Source organism: Nicotiana sylvestris, chromosome 6 (genome assembly GCF_000393655.2).
Source record: "Nicotiana sylvestris chromosome 6, ASM39365v2, whole genome shotgun sequence".
Classification (NCBI taxonomy): Eukaryota; Viridiplantae; Streptophyta; class Magnoliopsida; order Solanales; family Solanaceae; genus Nicotiana; species Nicotiana sylvestris.
This window is the reverse complement of record NC_091062.1, coordinates 180,720,151-180,740,136: the sequence shown is the minus strand read 5'-3', so window position 1 is coordinate 180,740,136 and position 19,986 is coordinate 180,720,151.

Here is a 19,986-nt window from a genome sequence, read left to right as displayed (position 1 = left end):
TGGCAGCCAACTCCAAATCATGAATGGGGTAGTTCTTCTCATGAAGCTTCAACTGACGAGAAGCATAAGCAATAACTCCACCCTCTTGCATCAACACACAATCAATCTCAACTCTCAAAGCATCACAATACACGGTATATGAACCTGAAGCTGATGGCAAACCAATACTGGAGTTGTGGTCAAAATTGTCTTGAGCTTCTAAAAGCTCTCCTCACACTCGTCCGACCATACAAATGAAGCACCCTTCCGAGTCAACTTGGTCAAGGGAGATGCGATAGATGAGAATCCCCAAACAAACCGGCGATAATAGCCTGCCAAACCAAGAAAGCTGCGAATCTTTGTGGCTGAGGATGGTTTGGGCCAACTCTGAACCGCCTCTATCTTCTTCAGATCAACTTAAATACCCTTGCGTGACACCACGTGCCCCAAGAAATCCACTGAACTGAGCCAAAAATTACACTTGGAGAATTTTTCAAAAATCTTCTCCTCCTTAAATCTCTACAACACAACTCTCAAATGCGTTGCGTGCTCCTCCTAACTACGCGAATACACTAGAATATCATCAATAAAGACTATGATGAATGAATCAAGATAAGGCCGGAACACGTTGTTCATCAAATGCATGAACGTTGCTGGGGCATTGGTCAGCCCAAAAGACATCACCAAGAACTCATAATGACCATATCGGGTCTTGAAAGCTATCTTAAGAATATTTGAATCCCTGATCTTCAACTGATGATAACCCAAATGGAGATCAATCTTGGAGAACACCCTCGCTCCCTGAAGCTGGTCGAATAAATCATCAATGTGAGGCAAAGTATACTTGTTCTTAATTGTTACCTTGTTCAATTGCCTATAATCAATGCACATTCTCATTGTGCCATCCTTCTTCTTCACAAACAGAACCGGCGCTCCACAAGGTGACACACTAGGCCAAATGAACCCCTTATCAAAGAGCTCCTGATGCTGCTCCTTTAACTCCTTCAACTCCGCTGGTGCCATACGATATGGCAGAATAGAAATGGGTTGAGTGCCCGGCACCAGGTCAATACCATAATTAATATCCCTGTCCGGTGGCATGCCCGGCCGGTCTGCAGGAAACACATCGGGCAAATCCCTCACAACTGGAACAGAATAAATATCGAGAGTCTTAGCACTAACATCCCTCACAAAGGATAGATACGAAACACAACCCTTCCCAACCATACGCCGGGCCTTCAAGAATGAGATCATTCTAATGGAAACATAATCAGTCACACCTCACCACTCAATCCGTGGCACACCCGGTATAGCTAATGTGACTGACTTAGCATGACAGTCTAGAATAGCAAGACACGGAGATAACCAATCCATGCCCAAAATGACATCAAAATATACCATACACAATAATAAAAGATACACTCGGGTCTCCAGACCCCCAATAGTCACCACACACAACCGATACACACGGTCTACAACAACAGTATTGCCCACCTAGGTAGATACTTGAACAGGTGAAGCAAGAGACTCACGGGGCGTACCCAAATAAATAGCAAAGTATGATAACACATAAGAAAAGGTGGAACCGGGATCATATAATACAGAGGCATCTTTGTGGTAGACTGAAACAATACCTGTAATGACAACATCTGAAGCAATAGAATCGGATCTGCCTAGGAGTGCATAGAAACGGGCCTGACCGCCCCCTAATCAACCTCCCCCTCTGGGGCGACCCTTGGCTGATTGACCCCCACCCCTAGCTGGCTGAGCGGGTGGTGGTGAAGAAACTGGTTGTGAAGCCGATAACTAACCTCTCTACTGAGATGAACTAGCAAAATGACAAGGACACTGCCTCCACATGTGACCCACCTCGCCACACTCATAACAACTCTCAGGTGCTGGAGAAAGGGACTGAAGGGAACCCCTCACACCGGAGTGACTAACAGATACACTCGACATGGAAGAGCCTTGAACTAATGGAGCACGGGTCGAATTCTGAGATGGAAGGTCACTAAGTGATGACTGGCCCTGCTGAGATCCATGATAACCATGACCCGAAGACGCCCCATGGTAACATGGGCGAGCTAGCTGAGCAGACCTGAATGAATGGCTCTGCCGTGTTGAAGTTGACCCCTCAAAGTAGCACCACTATAGCTGTCAGATCCTCGAGGCCTCTTGGCCTCCCTCTCCTCTCGCTCCTAACGACGAACTGACTCAATCTCACAGGCGATATCAGCAACCTCCTCGAATGTAGCACCAGATACTTTCTCCCTGGTCATGAGAATACTGAACTAATAAGTAAAACCATCAACAAAGCTCCTGATCCTCTCTCGATCTGTCGGAACCAACCAGATGGCATGACGAGCCGACTCAGAAAACCTCAACTCATACTGCGACACGGTCATCTCCCCTTATTGCAACCACTCAAACTTCCTACGCAGCTCCTCTCTGCGGGACTGCAGCACATACTTCTCTAAAAAGAGAACGGAAAACTGCTGCCAGGAAAGGGGTGCTGCACCAACAGGCCTACACCTCTCAAAATCTTCCCACCAGGTGAAAGTAGCTCCTGAAAACTGATAGGTGGTAAAAGCGACCCCGCTGGTCTCCAGCATACCTGTCGTACTAAGTATCATCTGACACTTATCCAAAAAGCCCTGGGCATTCTCGCCATCTGTGCCACTAAAGGTCGGAGGCTACAATCTACCAAATCTCTCCAACCTATGATGCTCACCCTCCGACATGACAGGAACCACATAGTCTTGAGCAGCTACAATCGGCTGGGCTAGATGCACCCTGGGCATTTTAAGTCCCTGCACGACCTACTCAGGTGTGTGAGCGGCGGGAGTCTAATTACCTCCCCCGGCCTGTGAAGTAGCTGCGACTGTAATGGCTGAAATCGCCTGAGCCAGACCAGTGCAAACTGATAAGATATGTACCAAGGCCTCCTGAAGACCTAAGATCACAATAGGCACGGCTGGTGCCTGAGCTAGTGCTGCTAGAGCGTTTATAGCTGGGACCTGGTCCTGAACTGGGGCAGCTGGTGGATTTACAAGTGCTGCCCTTGCTGCTCTGCCTCTACCACGACCACGATCGCATCCTCGGCCTCTGGTCCCCACAACTGGTGGCACTAGTAGTCTTCCACCCTGTCTAGTAGCACGTGTCCTCACCATCTGTGAGAGAATAGAATAGCAAAAGCTTAGTACTCGAATTAACAAGTTCGCACGATAAGAATTTCAGGAATAAGAAGTTTTTTTCCTAAAAGTTCTACAGCCTATCGAGGATAAATACAGATGTCTCCGTACCGATCCGCGAGACTCTACTAAACCTGCTCATGACTCGTGAGACCTATGTAACCTAGGCTCTGATACCAACTTGTCACGATCCTAACCCTAAACTCGGTTGTGATGGCGCCTCTCATAAAGACAAGGTTAGCTAATTAAACCCAATTCACTTTTTAAAACAGTTAATCAACATAAAAGAAGTCTAAACATGATTTAATAATGCTAAGTAGCAGAAAATATCGATAAAATGCGGAAAATACAACACGACACAGCCCTAATCGGGGTGTCATAAGTCACAAACATCTAACAATACTGAATCCTCAAATGTAACTACAGAGTTTCAAATACTGAACTAAGAACATAAAGGAAAGAGATAGGGAGGAGCTCCAGGCTGCGAACGCCAACAGCTACCTAAAGACTCCTCGAAGATCCGCTTGAAGCTGGAATGAATTAGCACTCGGTAGCGGGACCAGTTACGCCTGAATCTGCATACAGGGTGCAGGGAGTAAAGTGAGTAGTCCGACTTAGTAAGTAACAAATGTAAATAACGACTGAAAGTAAGAAAACACGTAAGGCACAAGGCATTCTATAATGAAGTAGTAAAATTATTTATAAAGAGTAAAACAGTAAAAATATCAAGTAAAATCCTCTTTCAACAATTAAACAAGTAATTCACAGGTAGATAAGGTAAAGTAAACAAATAGAAGTTCGCCCCTCGGGCACAGTATCCACCAATCCGCCCCTTAGGCAATATCTCAGAACAGTACCAGCCCCTCGGGCTCAATCTCACATCAGAAATAGGTACCCGCTCTCACTGGGGGTGTGCAAACTCCTGGAGGGGGCCTTTACAGCCCAAGTGCAATAACAAGCCATCTCGTCGCATCAAATCTAGGCCCTCGACCTCATGTCAATCAAGCCGCCTCGTGGCGCACATATCTCAGGCCTTCGGCCTCTAATCAGTATCACTGTTTCCTCACGACGTAGGCCCTCAGTCTTACTCAGTCAAAAATCATCACAAACCTCTCGGGAAATAGTAAAATAGTGTTTCTCAGCCCAACATCATTTAAAATATCACTTAAGTCTTAAAACTGAGTAAACATGGATGAGTAGTAAAATAGTGGAAATTAACATGACTGAGTTTAAGAAATAAGTCAAAATAGTGAGGAAATAGTAATGAAAATCCCCGAAGGGTTCAAATAGTTGGCACGAAGCCCAAATATGGCATTCAGCCCAAATCATGATGATAGCAAATAAGTTTCAGTTAAATACGTGGTAAAATCATCAATCAGGATGGACCAAGTCATAATCCCCGATAGTGCATGACCCCACACATGTCATCAAGTGTGTGTCTCACCTCAATATTGCATTACGATGTGCAATCTGGGGTTTCAAACCCTCAAAACATCGTTTACAATCATTACTCACCTCGAACTGGCTAAATTTCTAGCTCCCAATGCCTTTTCCACTCGAATCGGCTTCCACGCATGTTGAATCTATCCAAAACCAGAACGAAGACGTCAAAATATGCTAAGGGAACGAAGCCCAAGCGAAAACAATCAATAAAGGGCACAAATCCCGAAATTACCAAAACCCGACCCCCGGTCCCATGTCTCGAAATTCAGAAATTTTTACATCAATATATTTCTCATCTCCCCACGAGTCTATGCATATCAAGAACACTAAAATCGGAGTCCAAATGACCCCTCAAATCTTCCTTTAAAGATCTCTTAAACTCAAGCCCTAATCCTCCATTTTTAGCCCTTTAAATTCCTTTAATTACAGTCTTAATCCATGAAATACTACCATAGAAATGTTTTTAGGTCCCAAATCCTTACCTTAACGAAGTCTCCTTGATTTCTCTCTTCAAAATCGCCCAAAGCTCCCGAATCCGTATTCAAAAATGGTGAAAACCTTCAAAAATCGCGAAGGAAGATTTATATACCTTCTGCCCAGGGACACCCGCATCTGCCATCCAAAACCCGCTTCTGTGGTACTGCATTTGCGGTTAATTCCTCCGCTTCTGCGGAAATCACATATCCCGCCTAAACCGCATTTGAGACTATATTTCCGCATCTGTGACATCGCAGATGCGGTCTCCTTACCGCTTTTGCGGTCTCAGCTCACCTGACCAATTTTGCTTCTGTGGCCAACTCTCTTCTTATGCGGCGCCGCACCTGTGGTCACCTATCTGCAGGTGCGAAGATACCAGAAGCAGCAATTTTAGCTGATGCAACAAAATTTCAACTTCTCCGTTAACTATCCGAAATCACCCTGAGGCCCCCGGGACCTCAACCCAAAGCACAAACATAACCCAATACCTCATTCAAACTTGCTCCAATCATCAAAACACTTCAAACAACACCAAATCAACCAAAACACCTCGGATTGAAGCCTAAGTTTCTAAAATCTTTCGAATTCTGCTTTTGATCAAAAACCCAACCAAACCATGTCTGAATGACCTTAAAATTTGCGCACACATCCCAATTGACCTAACAAAGCTACTGCAACTCTCGGAATTACATTCTGACCCCTATATCAAAATCTCGCCTATCAACCGAAAATCGCCAAAATAACAACTTCGCCAATTCAAGCCTAAAACTACTCCAAACCTCCAAAACCCATTCCGACCACACTCCTAGGTCATAAATCACCTCCTGAAGCTAAGAGAACCATCGGAACTCGCATCTGAGCCCTCTAACACATAAGTCAATATCCGGTTGATTTTTCCAACTTAAACTTCCTTACAAGAGACTAAGTGTCTCAAACCTTACCAAAATTATTCCGGACTCGATCCAACCAACTCGATACCATAAAATATGGATAACGAAGCATAAAGAAGCAGAAATAGAAGAAACAGAGTGATAACTCATGAGACGACTAGCCGGGTCGTCACACGCGGTCTCTCTACCTCCGATTAACGTGGAACACAACTAAGAAACCTCTATTTTGAAACCCAACAGAGGTCAAAAATAAGGAAGAGAATAAAGTTTTTTAAGGGTAAGTATGAAATCTAGTTGTGGTGGCTTAATCTAAAGACTTAAAAGGGGGTAAATAGGGAGACTGAAGCTTTTTTCTACACTTCTCAAATACTGATATTTATAGGGAAAATTTAGGGTTTTAAGGGTTGATTTATTTGGCGGAATTTTCCAAATCGAAAATCAGATTACCCATGGCTAAAAGAGTCATTTCACAACATATAGAAGAGGTTTCAAGTGCGAGAAAATCAAATGGAGCAGAGATTTGTTTGCCAAAAATGTTGAAAAAAGGGGAAAGTAAAAAGAGAACCAATTTTTAACCTTTGTCAACTTCATTGCAAAATGGAAATCCAGTTTGAACCGGTCCAAAACAAAATTAGAATCATGTTGGGGCTGCAGACATTTGCTTGGAATGAGCCTGGAATCACTGCTTTCATAATATGAGAGGTCAAACTTTTACTCAAAATTGGAGAAGAAGCCAAAGGAAATCTGCCATTGCAAAGGAAGAAAGGGACCATAGAGAGTCTCTGTTGGGTTAGGAGAGAGAGAAGGGTTAGAAAAATGGATTTAATTGATGGGAGAAATATTGACCATTGGATTAAAATAACGGATGGCTCACATTAGGCTTAGGATGAAATAATTAAAAATAAAAAAAATACATAGAATTCTCTAGAAGATGTGGGGTTAGAATGTGAAGGGGTGGGGTGGGCATGTGCTGGGTGTGTGTTGGTCATGGGATTTTGACTGTTGATGCCTATATGGCGATGACATGGGGCTTATGTGGAGTCTGCATGGAAGTGAGGATATAGTGGATGGGCTGATAGGTATGGTCCTCCGATTTGGGCTATTTTGTGGTCCTGGTTTGTTGGCTGAGTCATATGCTAGCTGATCGCCGAATTTTGGGCTTGGAATGGTCTTAATACTCCTCTCTTTCTAGTATTTCCTTGGGCTCCTAAATTGACAAATTTATACATGATAAAACAATATTAAGTAGATAGTTTAAAGTAGTGACAATACTAATTGCAACAATAGTATTAATAATGATAATAAATAATCATAATAATAATAATAATAATAATAACAACAACAACAAAAACAATAATAATAATAATAATAATAATAATAATACTAAAAGTAGTATCATAATAAAGTGGTAATAGTAGTAATAATAATAACAGTGATAATAGTAAAAGTAGTAATTATAAGAATAATGATAATATCAATATTAACACTAATACTAATACTAATATTAATACTAATGATAGTTGCAGTAACAATTGTAAAAAAACCGTAGAAAAAATAGGGTATTCAATTTATTAGTAACTTAGAAGCTCAAGAAAATTAATTAGAAGAAAGGAGGGACAAAATTGGATGTCAACAGCTGCCTCTCTTTGACTGGAGATGAAGAAAGAGTTTTCGGAAAAAGAATATTGACTTAGTAGCCAATTTTATCCCGACCATCAAGGTTGGTATGGGACAAAGGGGGTGTAAAAAAAATAATTGCGGCCGAACTCCGGTTTCGAGTTGCCTACATATCTCGGGTCTCACGAGAATCAGGCCATATGTAGTTCAAGACTTATGGTACCATGGAGTAAGACTCAACTATTGATGTAAATCTTAAAATGCTGCCCCAGTGTTGAATTATAGAGATACTGGGTACCATGATTGAAAGAAAGATATTTGAAATAAGGATTTAGTTAGGAATTTTGAGAGTTGAGCCGAGCGGAGTTCGAAGTAGATCCTTGACCTTTGTTGGAGAGTTTGGTATTCCTCCCCAAAAAAACTGCCCCAGTTCACTACTAAGGAATAGTTCCATGTTGCGCTATATTCCCTGCAAAGCTTAATAATGCTAAACAAAATTTGTTAGGAAATAAGATGCAAATATGCCATAAAAGTAATTTTATGAAAATAATATTTAGGCATCAATTCATAAGAAATGTGAATATTATGCAAACATATAAAAATATAATTTCATGGTGACGTATTTTATGGTCGGCAATGGCACATGGAAATTTAGTTTATAAAGATAAATGCATTTGCAATAATTTATGAAAGAAAATATGTTTCAGCAATGCTTATGCAATTGTGACCACTTGGGTCGAAATAAATTAATGTCCCTTTTAATGAAGGATTAACCTCTATGTCCTATTTGAAGGCGAACGACCATGATTTGTTCCATTTGAAGGTGGGTAACCCAAAATATCCCATTTGAGGGCGGATGGACCCGATATATCCTATTTGAGGGCGGATAGACCCGATATATCCTATTTGAGGATGGATGAACCTGATATATCCTTTTTGAGGAAGGATGAACCCGATATATCCTATTTGAGGGCGGATGAACCTAAAATCCTATTTGAGGGCGGATGAACCCAAAATCCTATTTGAGGGCGGATGAACCCGATATATCCTATTTGAGGGCGGATGAATCCAAAATATCCTATTTGAGGGCAAATAGACCCGATATATCCTATTTGAGGGCGGATCAACCCAAAATATCCTATTTGAGAACGGATAGACCCGATATATCCTATTTAAAAGTGGATAGACCCGATATATCCTATTTGAGGGTGGATATACCCGATATACCCTATTTGAGGGCGGATAGACCCGATATATCCTATTTGAGGGGGGATGAACCCAAAATATCATGTTTGAGGGCGGATGAACCCGATTTATCCTATTTGAGGGCGGATAGACCCGATATATCATGTTTGAGGGCAGATGGACCTGATATATCCTGTTTGAGGGCGGATGAACCCGATATATCCTGTTTGAGGGCGGATGGACCCGATATATCCTGTTCGAGGGCGGATGGACCCGATATGTGGTGATTGATTTGTAATTACAAAGATTGATGCAGTGCGAAGAGCTTGATACTGTGCGGAGATCTTTGATATGGTGCCTATTTTGTAGTGGTAATTCATGGTGCGATACAAAAATCCTAGTGTTGTGAATAGTAGCAAATATCCATGGTGCGGAGAGCTTGATGCAGTGGCTTTATAGAAGAAAATATTCAAGGAGCGGAGCCAATAACTTGGGAATTTGCATGCTGAAGTTTATTATTAGTAAATTCCTACACTCAAATAAAATTGTGAGTTTCAAAATATAATTTGTGATAACTCGGATTGATCATTTTCTTCCTCTTGAAACTTCTGACTTGATGCTAAGATTTTAGGGTAGCGTGCAATATCAGTCAAGAATAGCTAAAGGTTGCCCCTGCATTACTCAAAGAAAGTTGTTAGTATAAAAGAAAATGGTTGTCTTGCATGGAACATCAAAGTTTTGGCATTGAATCTACAACCATATTATTATGGAATTTCAAACTTGCTAATGCGAAGATGACCAGAATTTAGCTCAAAAATCTTATTTCTGCTTTGCCGAATAATGAGAATCCTTCTGCGAAATCTGCCCCAGTTTTGGCTTTTGGGGTAAATAAAATTTTATTATATTAAGACTGAACCCATAAGGTTGCCTACGTATCCCCTCTTAAACGGGAATCAGGTTAAAACTCAGTTCATTACAAAAGTCTCAAAAGAATTGCAAAAGAGTAGTACTATGGATGGGTGGGTGGAGAATGGTACGATATGACATCATTCTCAGTCTTCTTGATCTGCTATGTGTTTTCTTTTCAAACATCTTGGTGCCAATTTTGATGGATCGCCTTTGATAATGATTGTGCCTGCAGTTGAAATTTCGCAAGTATTGCTTGGTAACTCAGGTTGTATCTTTATCTTGTCTTGCTTAATCATGCTTTGTATCTTCAATTTGAGTGTTGGACATTCTTCGGTGTCATGTCCCTGAATATTTTAATGAAAGGCACAATTCTTGGATAGATCAATGTTCTAAGTTGGATGCTTAGAGATAAATCCTTTCCTCGGCTGTAGAAGACCTTTGGCTTTCAATCTTTCAAGTATGTCAACCAATGGCTCATCCAAAGGAGAGAAATAGCAGTGTTTCATTTTCTTTTGTTGTCGAAGGTTAGATTGTGCTTGGGGAGATTGCTTCATGAAGTTTTGTTGAGAATTTTGTTGGCGATTAAGCTGGGTGTGCATGCTTCGGAAGTTTGAAGTGGCGTAAGATTGCAAAAATTGGTGACTCTCATAGCATTGTGGCTGGTCCATAGCAGCCATGGCAACTAAGTTGTCTTCTTTCTTTTTACTTTACAGGTTTTCAGATATCTCTTGATGGAAGGTTTGGTTAATGATTTGAGTTGTTGAATTGCCCACAATTCTTCCTTCCTGAATGCCACATTCTAGCTCGTTTCCAATTCGAATCAAATCAGAGAATCTGTGTGCACAAGTTGCGAGCGACTTATCAAAATATATGCCTTCTTAAATTTGAATGAATGTTGAGATCAATTCTCCCTCAGGCAATGGCAGATGTATTTTTTAATCTTCCAATCTCTATCGTATGGCATACTCTTGAAAAGGTGCATGCAATATTTTCTTTACTTTGAGCAAATCAGCCATTTGTGGATCACGTCCAATGTTGAATTCATATTGCTTCACAAAATCGCAAGCCATATCTTCCCATATATGACATTTGCTAAAGTATTGTCTGGTGTACCAAGTCAGTGCTAATCCGGATAAACTTTGAATGAATAATCTTATTCAAATGGACTCATTATATCCAATGTCAATCAATCTATTGCATTAATCCTTTTAATGAGCAACGGGATCTCCAATCCCATTACAAGTCTTGAACTTTGGCAGCTTGTACCCTGGCGGAAGCTCAACATGTGTATGTAAACATAAATCTTCATATCTCAGACTTTGACAACTTCTTAATTGCGACTCTTTTTCAATGGCTTTCCTTAGATTGTGGAGCTCATTATCCAAATTATTGTGGCTGCCTGACTGAATTTCTCTTTCCATTCTTGCATATTGGCACAATGCAATTGGTCTTGCTTGGTTTCCCCAAAAGGAATTGTGGCCGTGGAAGATTGGATATTGGGTATCATGGCTTGATAAGAAGTATAGTTTAATGGTATTTGTGGAGAGATTGTATAAGTAGGAGTTGGGCAAGGAGATACTGTTAAGCAAATGTTTTGTTTTATGCTGGAAGTAGAGGCTATATTCGGAAGTAGGTCGAAAGTGTTTCCGAGATTAACCAACACGTTTCTTCGCACCACATTCACCTTGGTACCATCAGTCTGTGCTTGTAACAGTCCCTTACTAGTTCTGAATTCTTCACATCGGTCTGTCATAATAGCCTCGTCCTTTATGCAAATTCGTAGCCAAAACAGTGTTCGATGCTAGGCAATCTTTAAAGGAAAAATAAAACTATATAAACAAAAATAAAGTGTTACTGCATTCATCATAATGAAATAAATACATAAAAATAATGGAGTATATGATTATATAAATTAATCCATGATATGGTTAAATAGGAGCCTTAAACTAGAAACGATGGTCGATGTTGCAAAATGGATGTACGAGAATGAATTGTTATCTAGAGGGCTCTAATGCTCGATACTTGTTGTCATGGAAGCGAATTGATTTGAAATTTTGTTAAAGGGTGACTCATGTCGAACATCAAAGTTTTAGCTCTAGAACAAGTTTTTGTCATTTCATGACTCTAGCGTACTTTAAAACATTGCCCCAGTCTTTAGGAAGTCTCTGATTGTGACGAACCGGCCAGTTGTCTTATGAGTTACCGCTCTGTTTCCCCCATTTTAGCTTCTTTATGCTTCGTTATCCGTGTTTTGTGGTATCGGGTTGGTTGGACTGAGTCCGAAATGAGTTTGGTGAAGCTTGAGACACTTAGTCTCTTTTAAGAAGGTTTAAGTTGGAAAAGCCAACTAGATGTCGACTTAGGTGTTAGAGGGCTCGGATATGAGTTCTGATGGTTTGGTTAGTTTCAGGAGGTGATTTATGACTTAGGATGCAATCAGAATGGGTTTTGGAGGTGTAGAGAAGGTTTAGGCTTGAATTGGCGAAGTTGATATTTTGGCGATTTCCGGTTGATAGGCAAGATTTTGATATAGTGATCGGAATGGAATTCTGAGAGTTGCAATAGATTCGTTGTGTCACTCGGGACGTGTGTGTAAAATTTTAGGTCATTCGGACGTGGTTTGGTTGGATTTTTAGCAAAAGCGTATTTCAGAAGATTTTAGAAACTTAGGCTTGAATCCGATGTGTTTTGGGTGATTTGATGTTGTTCGAGGTATTTTGATAGTTGGAACAAGTTTGAATAAGGTGTTAGGGTGTGTTGGTGTTTTTGGTTGAGGTCCCGAGGGCCTCGGGGTGATTTCGGATGGTTGACAGGAAGATTGAGACTTGAGAGATTGCAGAAATTTTGCTGCTTCCGGTGTTTTCGCACCTGCAGTTTGGGGGCCGCAGGTGCGATGCCGCATATGTGAGGGAGTAGCCAGAGAAGCGGTTCTGGAGGGGATTGTCAGGAAATTGCAAATGTGGTTGTGGGGGGTCGCATCTGCGGAACCACAAATGTGGAAGAAGGATCGCAAATGCAGAAGTGGCCGACTTTAGTGATTTTCGCAGAAGCGGAGTGTTAACAGCAAATGCGGTACTACAAAAGCAGATTTTGGACCGCAGATGAGGGCATGCCTGGGCAGAACATATAAGTTATTCCATTTCGCGAAATTGGGTTATGTCACCATTTTTGGACCTCGACTTTGGAACTTTTGGACGATTTTGAAGGGAAATTTCAAGGGAACTTCGTTAAGGTAAGGATTTTGGACCTAAAACACACTTCTATGGTAATAATTCATGGATTAAGACTGAAATTTAAGGAATTTAAGGACTAAAAATGGAGGATTAGGGCTTGAGTTTAAGAGGGCTTAAAATAAGGATTCGAGGGGTCATTTGAACTCCGATTTTTATATTCTTGAAATGAATGAACATGTGGGGAGACGAGGAATCTATTGATGTGAAAATTTCTTAGATTCGAGAAGTGGGATCGGGGCTCGAGTTTTGCTAATTTCGGGATTTTTGGTATTTTTCGATTGTTTTCGCTTGGGCTTTGTTCCCTTGGCATATTGTGACGTATTCGTTCTGAATTTGGATTAGATTCAACGCGCGTGGAGGCCGATTCGAGGGGAAAAGACATCGTGAGTAAGAGATTTAGCTAGTTCGAGGTGAGCAATGATTGTAAATGATGTTTTGGGTTTTTGGAACCCCGGATTGCACATCGTAGTGCTATATTGAGGTGAGACACACACTTGATGACAACCGTGGGGTCGTGCACTATTAGAGATTGTGACTTGGTCCGTCCTGATTGATGATTTTACCGTGTATTTGATTGAAACTTATTTGTTATCATCATGATTTGGGCTGGTTGTGTTATTTGGGCTTCATGCCAACTATTTGAACCCTTCGGGGATTTTGACTACTATTTTCTCTCTGTTTTGACTTATTATTTGAACTCAGTCATGTTATTTTCTACTGTTTTACTACTCAGCCATTTTTACTCAGTTTTTGAGACTTAAATGATATTTTAAATGATGTTTTGGACTGAGAAATATTGTTTTACTATTGCCCGAGGGGCTTGTGATGATTTTCAAACTGAGTAAGGCCGAGGGCCTAGTTGTGAGGATACACTAATATTGATATGAGGCCGAGGGCCTAGATTTGATGACACGAGATGGCTTGATATTGTGCTTAGGCCGTAAGGGGCCCCTCCCGGAGTCTGTACACTCCCAGTGAGCACTGGTACCCATTGTGATGTGAGATTGAGCCCGAGAGGTTGGTACTGTTTTGAGATGTTGCCCGAGGGGCGGATTTGTTGATATTGTGCCCGAGGGGCGAACTTCTATTTGTTTACTTACCTGTCAATTACTTGTTTTATTTGTAGAAAAGGGACTTTACTTGACTCTTTATTGTTTTACTATTTTTTAAGTTATTTTTACTGCTTCAGTATCGAATGTCGTGTGTTATACATGTTTTCTTACATTCAGTCCTTTTTTACATTTGTTACTCATTGAGTTGGAGTACTCACTTTACTCCCTGCACCCTATGTGCAGATTTAGGCGTAGCTGGTACCGCTCCTGAGTGTTGATTCCTTCAGTCCCAAGCAGCTTTCGGAGATTACGAGGTAGTTGTTGACGTCCGCAGCCCCATGTCTCTATCTCTCTATCATTCTGTTCCCTTTCAAACATTTGTAGTAGTTTATGACTTTAGCAGACTTGTATCATGGTTTAGAGATGCTCGTGACTTGTGACACCCCGATTAGGGCTGTGTCGGGTTGGATTTTTCCCCTTGGTTATCGATATTTTCGCTATTCAGTATTATTAATCATATTTAGACTATTTTGTGTTCATTAACTATTTTAAAAGATGAGTTGGGTTAAACTAGCTAGCCTTGTCTTCACGAAAGGCGCATCACGATCGGGTTTGGGGCTAGGGTCATGACAAGTTGGTATCAGAGCCTAGGTTACATAGGTCTCATGAGTCATGAGCAGGATTAATAGAGTCTTGCGAATCGGTACAGAGACGTCTGTATTTATTCTCGAGAGGCTGCAAAACCTTTAGGAAAAACTTCATATTCTTGAAATTCTTGTCGTGCGAACTTGTTGATCCGAGTACTAAACTTATGTTATTCTATTCTCTCATAGATGGTGAGGACACATGCTACCGGATGGGGTAGACGACCCCTAGTGCCACCAGCTGAGACCACCAGAGGCCGAGGATGCGGTCGTGGTCGTGGCAGGGGTAGAGCAGTAAGGGCGGCACCTATTGATCCACCAGCTGCCCTAGCTCAGGATCAGGCTTCAGGTGTGGATGCTCCAGCAGCACCAGTTCAGGCACCAGCTATGCCCATCATGATTCTGGGTCTTTATGAGGCCTTGGCACAGATCTTATCAATTTGTACTGGCCTGGCTCAGGCGGTTTCAGCCACTATAACCGCAGCTACTTCACCAGCCGGGGGAGGCAATCAGACTCCCTCCGCCCGCACACCTGAGCAGGTAGTGCAAGGACTTCAGACATCGGGGGCGTATCCAGCCCAGCCGGTTGTAGATGCTCATGACTATGTGGTTCTTGTCATGTCGGAGGATGAGCAGTGGAGGTTGGAGAGATTTGCTAGATTGCATCCTCCAACCTTTAATGGCACAGAGGGCGAGGATGCCCAGGGCTTTTTGAATAAGTGTCAGAGGATGCTTTGTATTATCGGTATTCTGGAGACCAGTGGGGTTGCTTTTACCACCTATCAGTTTTCAGGAGCTATTTTTACTTGGTGGGAGGATTTTGAGAGGTGTAGGACTATTGGTGCAACACCCCTTTCCTGGTAGCAGTGCAGTCCCGCAGAGAGGAGCTGCGTAGGCAGTTTGAGTAGTTGCGACAGGGGGATATGACTGTGTCACAATATGAGTTGAGGTTTTCTGAGTTGGCTCATCATGCCATCTGGATAGTTCCGACGGATCGAGAGAGGATCAGGAGATTTGTTGATGATTTTACTTATCATCTCCTTATTCTTTTGACTAGAGAGAGGGTGACTGGTGCTACCTTCGAGGAGGTTGTTGATATCGCCCGTGAGATTGAGATTGTTCTTCGTCCGGAGCGAGAGGAGAGGGAGGCCAAGAGGCCTCGAGGATCTGGGAGCTATGGTGGTGCTCCTTCGAGGGGCCAGTTTCAGAATAGCAGAGGTCGTTCATTCAGGCCTGCATAGTCAGCTCGACCAGGCTATCGTGGGGCATCTTCGAGTCATGGTTATCATGGATCTCAGCAGGTCCAGTCATCACTTAGCACCCTTCCAGCTCAGAGTTCATCTCATGCCCCATCAGCTCAGGCTCTTCTATGCCGAGTGCATCTGCTAGTCACTCCGGTGCGAGGGGTTCCCTTCAGTCCCCTTCTCCAGCACTTGAGAGTTGTTATGAGTGTGGTTATATGGGCCACATATGGAGGCAGTGTCCTCGTCGGTTTGCTAGTTCGTCCCAGCAGAGGGGCCAGTCATCAGCCTCAGCGCCGGTCTCTTCACCACCACTCACTCAGCCAGCTATGGGTGGAGGTTAGTCAGCTAGAGGTTGCCCCAGAGGGGGAGGTCGATCAGGGGGCAGTCAGGCCCATTTCTATGCCATCCCAGGCAGACCAGATGCTATTGCTTCAGATGCTATCATTATAGGTATTGTTTCAGTCTGCCATAAAGATGCCTCTGTATTATTTGATCCTTTTTCTTATGTGTCATTATACTTTGCTCATTATTTGGGTACGCTCAGTGAGTTTCTTGCTTTACCTGTTCATGTATCTACCCTGGTGGGCGATACTATTATTGTAGACCGTGTATACCGGCTATGTGTGGTGACTATTAGGGGTCTGAATACCCGAGTGTATCTATTACTACAGAGCATGGTAGATTTTGATGTCGTTTTAGGCATGGATTGGTTATCTCCGTGTCGTGCTATTCTGGACTATCATGCTAAGACAGTCACATTGGCTATGTCGGGTGTGCCACGAATCGAGTGGCGAGGAGTGACTGATTATGTTCCTTGTAGAATGATCTCTTTCTTGAAGTCCCAGCGTATGGTTGGGAAGGGTTGCCTTTCATATTTAGTGTTTGTGAGGGATGTCGGAGCTGAGGCCCCCAGTATTGATTCTGTTCCAGTTGTGAGGGATTTTCCCAATGTATTTCGTGTAGACCTGTCGGGCATGCCACTGGACAGGGATATTGATTTTGGTATTGACTTGGTGCTGGGCACTTAGCCCATTTCTATTCCGTCGTATCGTATAGCACCAATGGAATTGAAAAAATTGAAGGAGCAGCTTCAGGAACTCCTAGATAAGGGGTTCATTCGGCCTAGTATGTCACCTTGGGGTGCACCAGTTCTATTTGTGAAGAAGAAGGATGGTACAATGAGAATGTGCATTGATTATAGGCAATTGAACAAGGTAACAATTAAGAATAAGTAGCATTTGCCTCGCATTAATGATTTATTTGATCAGCTTCAGGGAGCGAGGGTATTCTCCAATATTGATCTCCGTTCAGGTTATCGCCAGCTAAAGATCAGGGATTCGGATATTCTTAAGACGGCTTTCAGGACCCGATATGGTCACTATGAGTTCTTGGTGATTTTTTGGGCTGATCAATGCCCCAATAGTGTTTATGCATTTGATGAACAATGTGTTCCGGCCTAATCTAGATTCATTCGTCATAGTCTTCATTGATGATATTCTGGTGTATTCGCGAAGTCAGAAGGAGCAAGTGGAGAATTTGAGAGTTCTATTGCAGAGATTGAGGGAGGAGAAGCTTTATGCAAAATTCTCCAAGTGAGAGTTTTGGCTTGGTTCAGTGGCTTTCTTGGGGCACGTGGTGTCCAGCTAGGGTATTCAGGTTGATCCAAAGAAGATAGAGGTGGTTCAGAGTTGGCCCAGACCATTCTCAACCACAGAGATTTCAGTTTTCTTGGTTTGGCAGGCTATTATCGTCGGTTTATTCAGGGATTCTCATCCATCGTATCGCCCTTGACCAATTTGACTCAGAAGAGTACTCCATTTGTATGGTCAGACGAGTGTGAAGAGAGCTTTCAGAAGCTCAAGACAACTTTAACCACAGCTCCAGTGTTGGTTTTGCCATCAGCTTCAGGTTCATATACTGTGTACTGTGATGCTTCGATAGTTGGGATTGGTTGTGTGTTGATGTAGGAGGATATAGTTATTGCTTATGCTTCTCGTCAGTTGAAGACCCATGAGAAGAACTACCCCGTTCATAATTTGGAGTTGGATGCCATAGTTCATGCATTGAAGATTTGGAGGCGCTACTTGTATAGCATATATTGTGAGGTGTTCACTAATCATCGCAGTCTTCAGCATTTATTCAAGCAAAAGGATCTTAATTTGAGGCAGCAAAGATGGTTGGAGTTGCTTAAGGATTATGATATCACTATATTGTACCATCCGTAAAAGGCCAATGTGGTGGCCGATGCTTTGAGCCGAAAGGTAGTGAGTATGGGAGCTTGGCGTATATCCCAGTTGGGGAGAGACCTCTTGCAGTTGATGTTCAGGACTTGGCCAATCGGTTTGTGAGATTAGATATTTCGGAGCCCAGTCAGGTATTGACTTGTGTGGTTTCTTGATCTTCCTTATATGATCGCATCAGAGAGCGCCAGTATGATGATCCGCATTTGCTTGTCCTTAAGGACAGAGTTCAGTATGATGATGCTAGAGATGTGACCATTGGTGATGATGGGGTGTTGAGGATGCAGGGTCGGATTTGTGTGCCCAATGTGGACGGGCTTCGGGAGTTGATTCTGGAAGAGGCCCACAGCTCGCGGTATTCCATTCATCTGGGTGCCGCGAAGATGTATTAGGATTGAGGCAGCACTATTGGTAGCGGAGAATGAAGAAAGACATTGTGGGATTTGTGGCGTAGTGTCTCAATTGTCAGCAGGTGAAATATGAGCATCAGAGACCAGGTGGCTTACTTCAATAGATGGTTATTCATGAGTGGAAATGGGAGAGGATCACTATGGACTTTGTTGTTGGACTCCCACGGACTTTGAAGAAGTTCGATGCTATTTGGGTAATTGTGGATCGGCTGACCAAGTCCGCGCACTTCATTCCTGTGTGTACTACCTATTCTTCATAGCAGTTGGCAGGGATCCATATCTGAGAGATTATTCGTTTGCATGGTGTCCCAGTTTCCATCATTTTAGATAGAGGTACTCAGTTTACTTCGCAATCTTGGAGGGCCGTGCAGAGAGAGTTACGTACTCAGGTAGAGTTGAGCAACTCTTTTCATCCTCAAACGGACGGGCAGTCTGAACGTACCATTCAGATATTGGAGTACATGTTGCATGCTTGTGTCATTGACTTTGGAGGATCATGGGATAAGTTTCTACCACTTGCAGAGTTTGCTTATAACAACAGCTACCAGTCGAGTATTCAGAAGGCTCTATATGAGACTTTGTATGGGAGACGATGTAGATCTCCAGTTGGTTTGTTCGAGCCCGGTAAGGCTAGGCTATTGGGGACTAATTTGGTGCAGGATGCTTTGGAAAAGGTGAAGGTGATTCCGGAGAGGCTTCTACGTCGCAGTCGAGATAAAAGAGTTATGCGGATAGGAAGGTTCGAGATATGTCCTACATGGTTGGCGAGAAGGTTCTGTTGAAGGTTTCACCCATGAAGGGTGTTATGAGGTTTGGGAAGAAATGGAAATTGAGTCCTCAGTTCATTGGGCCTTTTGAGGTACTTCGTAGGATTGGGGAGGTGGCTTATGAGCTTGCTTTACCACCCAGCTTGTCGAGTGGGCATCCAATATTTCATGTTTCTATGCTCTGGAAGTATATTGGGGATCCGTCTCATGTTCTGGATTTTAGCATGGTTTAGTTGGATGCTGATTTGACCTATGATGTGGAGCCAGTAGCTATCTTGGGTCGTCAGGTTCAAAAGTTGAGGTCAAAGGATATAGCTTCAATGAAAGTGCAGTGGAGAGGTCGGCTCGTGGAGGAGGCTACCTGGGAGACCGAGCAGGAGATGCAAAGAAGATATCCTCACCTGTTTGAGGTTTCAGGTATGTTTCTTGACTCGTTCGAGGACGAACGTTTGTTTAAGTTGGGGAGGATGTGATGACCCGGGCAGTCTTCTCATGAGTTACCGCTCTGTTTCCCCCATTTCAGCTTCTTTATGTGTCATTATTCGTGTTTTGTGGTATTGGGTTGGTCGGATCGAGTCCGGAATGAGTTTGGTGAAGCTTGAGACACTTAGTCTCTTTTAAGAAGGTTTAAGTTGGAAAAGTCAACCGGATGTTGACTTAGGTGTTAGAGGGCTCGGATGTGAGTTCCGATGGTTCGATTAGCTT